General features: G+C 43.8%; 1 long non-coding RNA gene across 1 annotated transcript; it reads left to right on the plus strand.

Moving 5' to 3' along the window:
* Positions 1 to 1,243: 1,243 nt before the first annotated feature.
* On the plus strand, positions 1,244 to 2,245 carry LOC135383650 (uncharacterized). The gene is made up of 3 exons (XR_010419985.1): positions 1,244 to 1,472; positions 1,643 to 1,715; positions 2,062 to 2,245. It is a non-coding gene; the product is annotated as an uncharacterized LOC135383650 (long non-coding RNA).
* The last annotated feature ends 6,580 nt before the right edge of the window (positions 2,246 to 8,825 follow it).

Raw genomic sequence — 8,825 nt, forward strand, 5'->3', positions numbered from 1 at the left:
ACATGTTCTCTGTCATGCCGGACCTCTGAATGTGTGTGCCTGTGCAGCCAATATACTGTTGGTCTACTGTGAAATCTTCCACGTGAGACATCAGCTATCAGTGAATGCAAAGTTGCTTCGGCATTTCATTCGAACTTCAGAAACAATGTTCATATCATGTTCGTGTTGTGCACAGCTACAGCAGACTTCATATTTGTGCTTTGGAAATACCAATCCCGGAAAATAAAGCACTTTGTGTGTAACAGAAACAGCCAACGCTTCCACATTTTGTTATTTATTTCACTCGACGCGAACGGAGATCCACAACCACCCAGAACTGCCCCGAACCGCCAAAGCGGGGGAGAGGGAGAGAACAGATGGGAAAGGGAAAGCCTCGCCAGCGTCACAGGTCACCCAGGGAGACAAAAAAAAGCAAAGCAAAAAGCTACTCAACCGACGTCCAACGATTGGCCCAACGCTTGAGGTCACGTGAGTTTTTCCCAACAATAGAATTATACTACACGTTCATTCCCCTGGTCTAGCGTCTAGCAACACTGACATCGCGCGGTCGTTTAGCGGTTGGCCGTTGTCGTGCGGGAACTTGAAACCTTGATCTTCGAAGAACAATGTCGGCGTGCTGAAGTGCAATGAATACCACAACTACAAATCATGTGTCTGAGTGTCGTCCTGTATGTACTTCAGGTAAGTATGCGTCCCGTGTTACGCACACGTATTATGAAAATGTGGTAGCTGTTCACAGTCATGCTTCTCAAGAGAGTTTCTTTTCGTAAGTGGACCTTTGTATCCTAAGAAGTCTAACTTCTTCGAAGAACAGGAACTTCAAATTGACGATAAGTGAAATCGTATTTTGGATAGGACGCTTTGTTAATTAATGTTAACAGCATTGCAGAATAGTCTGGCTTTGATGGAACGCACTGCAGATGACGAAGGTGGCAAGTTACCTAAAGGCTAGCATCACTCGGCATGGCTCTGGAATGAGAAGTCAACTGTGCAGGTTGTGGTAAGGAGGTACCCTGCACTGGTAAGTTTCGATGGGGCAGGTATTACCGCCGTTCTGTATTATCATTCACGTGTATCCTGCCGACGAAAAGTGGTGTCAGTGCAGGGGCGGATCCAGTCCGTGTCGCTTTTGTTGTTGTTTGGGGGGGGGGGGCGGTTTGTTTGTCGAAGCCCCTAAGTGAGGGGGGGAGTGGGGGACACCGCTGCTAAACCTACTGTTTTAAGCGGGGGGGGGGAGGGCGATCGCCCAACCGTCCCTCCCCCCCGGATCCGCCACTGCATCAGTGTTGAGTTCTAATGCTGTTGGTACTGTTTCAGATTTACGAGTCGTTTGCACGGCACTTTGGGCAGACAGAGAAAAGAAAGTGCTGCTCCACCTCCACAAAGGATGGATGCACATTGCAAGGAAGAGAAAGGGACTAGTTAGAGTAATGATCAGCTCATCAATGAGAATATTATTGATGAACAAGATAGTAAGTAACCGACATAGCACCAATCACTTTTTGCAGGCACAGACATGATTAAACCATTCATTTTCCTGGCATAGTTTGTTTGGCACAAGAAATTGTTAGTTATGAAAGTATTTGGCTTATGATAACATATCGCCACTGCTTGGACTCCATTATCTATATTTATGTTGCAGATTATTACCCAGCATGAGTAATTCATGCCCTTGCTCATCTGCTGAAGGAGGTGCATCTGACCTTTTCACTTGTGTAGGTGCTCATCTTACTACAGGTGTTTTACAATAGATATATTGGGAAGTGTATACACACATCTATTTTAGGCAAGATATTCTTGTAGGCTCCAAATTGTAAAATTACATATGACAGCTGTTTATCATATAAGGCAGCTACCCTTCTGCCAAGAAAAAAGAAAAATCTAAAGTACACGTACTGCACTTTATGCCTCAGCCAGATGCACTTCAAAAGGTGCGTCTCCCCCTGCTTTCTCATGAAAAAGCAGAAAAGTGGGTGCCGATATGCCAAATTACTATGCACTGATATGTTAATGTATAATGACAGATGAACTTCGCATAACTGTTTTGTTTCCTGTTTGTAGGAGTTGGAAGTATATGCCAGGTGATAGTTGCATTGGGTGTGTGGCAACCTTATAATGCAAGAATGTACTTGTACCTGTGGCATCTTACCAGTTGTTTTCATAGGATCATATTAAGCACTGAAAGCTTCCTTTTTCTGTTCTTGCAAATTTGTATCAGAGACACAATAAATGTTTCTTATTTAGATATACTGTTTTGCAACACTTATTTGCATGATCTTCAAGGTGAGGAGACGACTGGAGTAATGTGCACTCCAGGTGAAGGGCATAACTTTTATGCCTTATGTAGCATAACAAGAACTCCCCAGTGGAGTTACGCTAGCCGCATGAACGGAGTTACTTTTACACCCGATATGCTGGAGTAAATAGGGAGCTGTATGGGAGTAACTTTTACTCTGTACCATAGGAGTAACTTTTACTCTGTACCATAGGAGTAAATTTTACTCCGTAGTTCCCGGAGTTGCAGATACTCTTCAAAAGGGGTGTTATTTTGCACCCCGGAGTTAGGACGTTTTACCCCCGTAAAGGAGTCAGTACGACACCTTTTTTTTTTTTCAGAGTGTACATACAGTCGTAGCAGTGTTCAGGAACGCCATAAAAAATACTGAAGTTATTCTGCAAAGACATGAGTGATTTCTTTTTGTACGGAGCTCGAAAACACATCTGCACGTCTTGAAAAAGTCGCATGCCGACGGGTTCGATGACGCGGCTTCGATGAAATGAGGGGACGCCCAGCTCCTTTTTTTACAAAAAAAGAGAGAAAAGAATCCCGTTTTGCCCTGTATTTAATTTTGCACCACCCTAGTTTTATTCTTCTCAGTCTTCTAAATGAAGTGCGCTTCCCTTCGTGCCTGCCGCCCTCGGTTCGCGCAACATTGATACAATTATCTCCAGATAACGGTAAAGTGATCTGGTGTACAAACTATCGCTTGGCTAGTCTTAGAAAGCCTGGGGCGCGGTGGTGGTGTCCCGCCATAAAGTACAGTCCTGTCTGTCAAGTAAGGCAATGCGCTCCGGGAGCGCTCGCGCGACTCGGTGTATACAGCATGACTAGAGTATGACAAACGCCACCTTTTCCTCACGTTTATCGAAAACCAAAAAGTTCATTTTACTTTCTGATATGTTGGATTTCGAGCTTCATTTCCAAAACTGGTCCAACTCTGAAATGTCACGTTTACAAATTAACGTGGCAGAATCTACAGTGCGAACTCCCTCCAAAATATGCATTTTTGCTATATGTGTTATCACAATTATACAGGATGTTTCTTTTTACCTGGAACAAATATTCATAAAACGAGGAGTTGCCTTCGGACGCTTTTACTTTTGTCATTGGATCAGTTGACGGGGCTCCTACTAGGACACCGTATTTTTTATTTTATTTTTTCAATCAAGGGACTAATTAACGGGGATATTTTGATCAACTTCTTAAAGATTGACTTTAGGGAGCACATTGCAATTGCGATATTAAAGCCTGATCTACACATGATGCGCTCGAACCACATGATGAAGCACAAAAGTAATCACAGCGCGCGCTACAGACCTTAGTATTTTACTTCCGTCGTCTGCTGTGAACAACGAGTGATCGGCAAAGGAGCGACAGTGACGTAGGTATCTCTGTCCTCACTTAACGTCACAGAAAGACGTCACACACAATTGACGCAATCCCTTTTCGCGGTATGTTACAGAATCTTTGTTTTCTTGTTTTATTTTGTGCTTGGAAGGAGCTTTATGCATCACCGCTACATGTCAGCGCTTATCGTACCGATGAAGGGTGAGGGCTGTGCCCAGTGGAATGAGAGGAGGGTAATTCTATTTTAAATCAACCACGGTCCGCCGATGACATTTTTTTTATTTCAGTGAAAAAAAAAAAATGTTAGAAACGACCTTAGGTGAAGACTAAAGCAGGTTCCTGAAGCTTCCTATGATCAACCAGTCCACAGATGGAGAGGGGGTAAGGTGGCGCCGTCTTCGCGACGTGAGTTTGGCACATTTTCTAGCGCTCATAGCTCCTCGATGGCAGGTCAGATATCCGTAAATGAAGTATGCTTTTAATGTGCAATCTTTCCTCTATCGTCCAATATATAGAAAACCATTGTATCCCGTTTCGTTGCCGAAAGAGATGTCAGTAAAGTTATGTGAGAGAAGAAAATTGCCCATGTTTGGTATGGCATAACCCAGCCGCTGCAATACTTATTCCAATAATTTTGCGGTTACTGAAAGGTCAACGTATCCCCTAAATCCATCGGCAAAAATATGCTGCATTATTTTAGTAGGGTGAACGCAGCGAATTTTTCTCTGTGCCCAGGTCTCGCCGTTGCGGCCTTGCACTCCGACTCCACTTTCGAGAGGCACGCCATCGCGTCTTTCCCGTTTCACAGGGCCTTCAGTCTTCCCGATGTTGCACTGATTTCCGCCGCTAGCACTTATTTGTGGACATGTCCACATTCTTATTCTTATTTACTGCGGGGTATTACTGCGGGGTATTCTTATTTACGTGCAACCCTTTTATATGCCGTTGCGAGACCAACAGATGGCGTCTGTCTATTACCCCGCAGCGACTGAGAGTAGAGTACTGACTGACGATATGTAGCTGAGTATAGCAACAACTTTTGAAACAGTTTTGTCAATACTGCACAGGGTCCGCGCGAAAAGAAAGACAAATCTGTACTGGAAAATGCTACCAAGTGGCTCATTGCTGGAGGTGCCGTCTTTATTACAGCCGCAAAAAGAAGCAACAAAAAACTGTCCGGCTAGATTTCATAGGTAGCATATGCATCCCCTAAGCCCCGACATTATTTGGTCAATTAGACAGGATTTGGTCAATAAGAGGAAGGTTGCACCACGCCAGACCAGGCGAACCCTTGTCGTTAGAATGCGTCCCTCATTATTTTTTGTTAATATATGGCCGGTTTCACGTCAGTTCAGGCAGGGAGGTCCCATCGACCTCTTGGATTTTCATTATTTTTTTTATATTTAGAAGCTCATTGTACATGATTGCCAACAGCGCTAAAATGAATAATTTCTACGAAATAGTTTTCGCGCAAAAAACTCCACAAAATCCGGCATTGAATTCGAGTGTTTCAGTTTTGCCCTGTTTGCACGCGTATATCTCCCGAGTTTTAAAAGATACTGCAGTGAATTTTTTTAATGCTTTAGTATGCCTACAGGCCAGCAGTCCAAGTGCAAATTTTGGCGCGCAGGAGCAACGCTCTATAATATAAAAAATGGCGAACATGCTCTCTCGTGCGGTTTTGTTCCAACTTCGACGCGTGATTTCTCTGACTGTAGATATTCCTCACTACTCTATTTGGTGTCATTTCACTCAGCTTTTAATGCTCTTTCATCTGGTATATATATCGTGTGTATACCCCCTACAGGTATCTGCTGAAACAGGCAAATGTTAAGGTATATTTCGAAAAAACAAGGATTTTGAGCGTCCGTTTCTCGAAAAGGCCCCTTTTTATTTCATTTATATTTTGCCAGTACATGGCCCGATGTTAGACCTTTCATCTTACGTAAAAACACCCTGCTTCAAAAGACATACACTGGCGATTAGACCATTAAAACGCGGCCCTAGTCTCCTGTCGATGTCGTACAAGAAAGGGACAACTTTGTGTAATCAAAAGTAGTAGTTTGTGTCGATATATTTACAAGACTGCGAAAAAGCAGTTTTTCAATGACAGCGACAAATGATTTCATTAATTTTCTATGAAAATGTCACTCTTCTGCACTCACTGTCCACAGTACTAGCTATGAATGTTTCTCGGCCTAGACTTTCCGGTGTCTTGCTTTGCCACGCATGCGAACCCTGTATGCCTCTTTGATGCGGTATAGGTTTACCCATTCTTTTTTTCTTTTTTTGCATTGTAAAAGAAGCCACGTCCTCAGCCCGTACATGGAGTAAATGGACGCGCGTTAGGTGTTTTGGCAAGCACGTTATCACATCTTGTGACTTTAAGATGACGTCTCGCTCGATTGAACGCAAGTTAGGTGTCATGGCATGGTGCTTGATTCCTGTCACACCGATCCTGTGCACCGATCCTGTCACACGCACTTTTGTCGTGGCCTGTTCCTGAACAGCCATGTCGCGCTCACAAAAGTAGATTTGGAGAGTTCATACAGCCTATGCCGATTTTTAAAATGGCTCGCCGCTCCATCTGACACGTAAGTCATTAGCTGCAAGAGGAACATTCTCGTCAAGACATTCTTCAATAGCTATGGAAGCTAACAGTGACTGTGCTGAATCGTGACAGAAGTCTTCGCTCACCACACCAAAACTGTGTTTCCGTGCCAGCTGTTACCACACATGTGAAATGGAAATCTGTTTTCCGCAGTGGCACGCTTGTATTTCGCTAGGTATGGCTATACTGTCCAGTTTTGAGCGAAATCGAAATGCATTAGGTGCGTATCCCGTATGGCTCTGCTCTGAATGTACCTAATGTAACTATGACAAACGCGAGAACCCGCCCACTTCCCTAGCTCTGAGAAGGAATGTACTGCTGCAAGTTCAGCACACACACGCATTTCGTGCTAAAAGCCCTCTGCATAACTTAAAAATATCGTAAAATGAAGTAAAGCAAGCTTCGCAGGAACTTGCGGGAACCCTGGAAAAAAGCAATTCCTAACTCGATATTTATTTGTGCAGTATTGGTATCACCGTGTACGGAGCTTGCAAGAGTGAGGTTTTACCTTCGCTGACCATTAAGTTTGACCTAGCCTTTGAAATACGGCTTTACGGCAACGTAGGATTTCATTATGATGCTTTGTTGGAAATCACTAACTCCCAAAAGTGAATTATTTCTTCAGCAGGACGTCAAAAGTTTGCCTACGAATAGCTCAGGTAAGGCTAAGGCCAGACAACCTTGCTCAATCAAAGGGAGCATCGACACGAGGCCCGCCATCCCGCGGTACAGGCAGCCGGGCTCCGAAAAATACGCACGCAGACTAGGGCCGCGTTTTAACGTGCTAATCGCCAGTGTACGCATTTTGAAGCAGAATTTTTTAACGTGAGATGGAAGGTCTAACATCGGGCCATGTCCTGGCAAAATATAAAAGAAATAAAAATGGGCTTTTTCGAGAAACGGACGCTCAAAATCCTTGTTTTTTCGAAATATGCCTTGACATTTGCCTGCCTCAGCAGATACCTGTAGGGGGTACACGCACGATATATATACCAGATGAAAGAGCATTAAAAGCTGAGTGAAGTGATACCAAATAGGGTAGTGAGGAACATCTACAGTCAGAGAAATCACGCGTCGAAGTTGGAACAAAACCGCACGAGAGAGCATGTTCGCCATTTTTTTTTTATCACAGAGCGTTGCTCCTGCGCGCCAAAATTTGCGCTCGGACTGCTGGCCTGTAGGCATACTACAGCATAAAAAAATTTGACTGCAGTATCTTTTAAGACTCGGTAAATATACGCGTGCAAACACTGCAAAACTGAAACACTCGAATTCAGGGCCGGATTTTCTGGATTTTTTTGCGTGAAAAATATTTCGTATAAATTATTCATTTTACCGCTGTTGGTCATCATGTACGATGAGCTTCTAAATATAAAAAAATAATGAAAATCCAAGAGGTCGACGGGACCTCCCTGCCTGAACTGACGTGAAACCGGCCACATGTCACAGATAGACGTCATGATAATTTCTATCGCAGAAAGGCATGGTACCTATGCAATGTAGGCTGACAGTTTTTGTTACTTCTTTTTGCGGCTGTAATAAAGACGGCACCTCCAGCAATCAGCCAGTGGTAGCGCTTCCCAGTACAGAATTTGATTTTAAAAATTCACATATTGTGCAGTATAGACAAAACTGTTTCAAAACTTGTTGCTATACTCAGCTACATATCGTCAGTCAGTACTCTACTCTCAGTCGCTACGGCGTAATAGACAGACGCCATCTGTTGGTCTCGCAACGGCATATAAAGGGTTGCACGTAAATAACAACGCCGACGTGGCCATGTCCAATGGACATGTCCACAAATAAGTGCCAGCGGCGGGAACCAATGCAACATCAGGGAGACCGAAGGCCCTGTGAAATGGGAAACGCGCGATGGCGTGATACCCGAAAGTGGAGTCGGAGTGAAAGGCCGCAAAGGCGAGACTTGGGCACAGGGAAAAATTCGCTGCGTTCACCCTACTAAAATAGTGCAACATATTTTTGCAGCTAGATTTAGGGGATACGTTGGCCTTTCAGTAACCGCAAAATTATTGGAATAAGCATTGCAGCGGCTGAGGTATGCCACACCAAACAACGGCAATTTTCTTCTCTCACCTAACTTTACTGAGATTCATTTCGGTAACGAAACGGGTTAGAATCGTTTTCTATATATTGAACGAAAGAGGAAAGATTGTACATTAAAATCATACTTCATTAACGGATATCTGACCTGCCGTCGAAGAGCTATAGGCGCTAAAAAATATGCAATTTTTGTCATATCTGCTGATTTTTGCGTTTTTTCTTCAGCGTCCCTTTAAAGTGACACCGTTTTCACTCCGAAAGGGTATACTAGAGTGCCCAGACTTTACGTGTGCTAGTTATTAGGGATGTGACGCGAATGAAATCGCATCAGTAAGGCTGCAAAGTCGCGAGAAACAATCACGTCGCGAAGACAGCGCCACCTTACCCCCTCTCCATCCGTGGATCGGTTGATCGTAGGAAGCTCCGGGAACCTGCTTTCGTCTCGTTTCCAACATATATTTTTTTCACTGAAATAAAAAAAAAAAGTAATCGGCGTACCTTGGTCGATTTAAAATGAAATTACCC

Source organism: Ornithodoros turicata, chromosome 2 (genome assembly GCF_037126465.1).
Source record: "Ornithodoros turicata isolate Travis chromosome 2, ASM3712646v1, whole genome shotgun sequence".
Lineage (NCBI taxonomy): Eukaryota > Metazoa > Arthropoda > Arachnida > Ixodida > Argasidae > Ornithodoros > Ornithodoros turicata.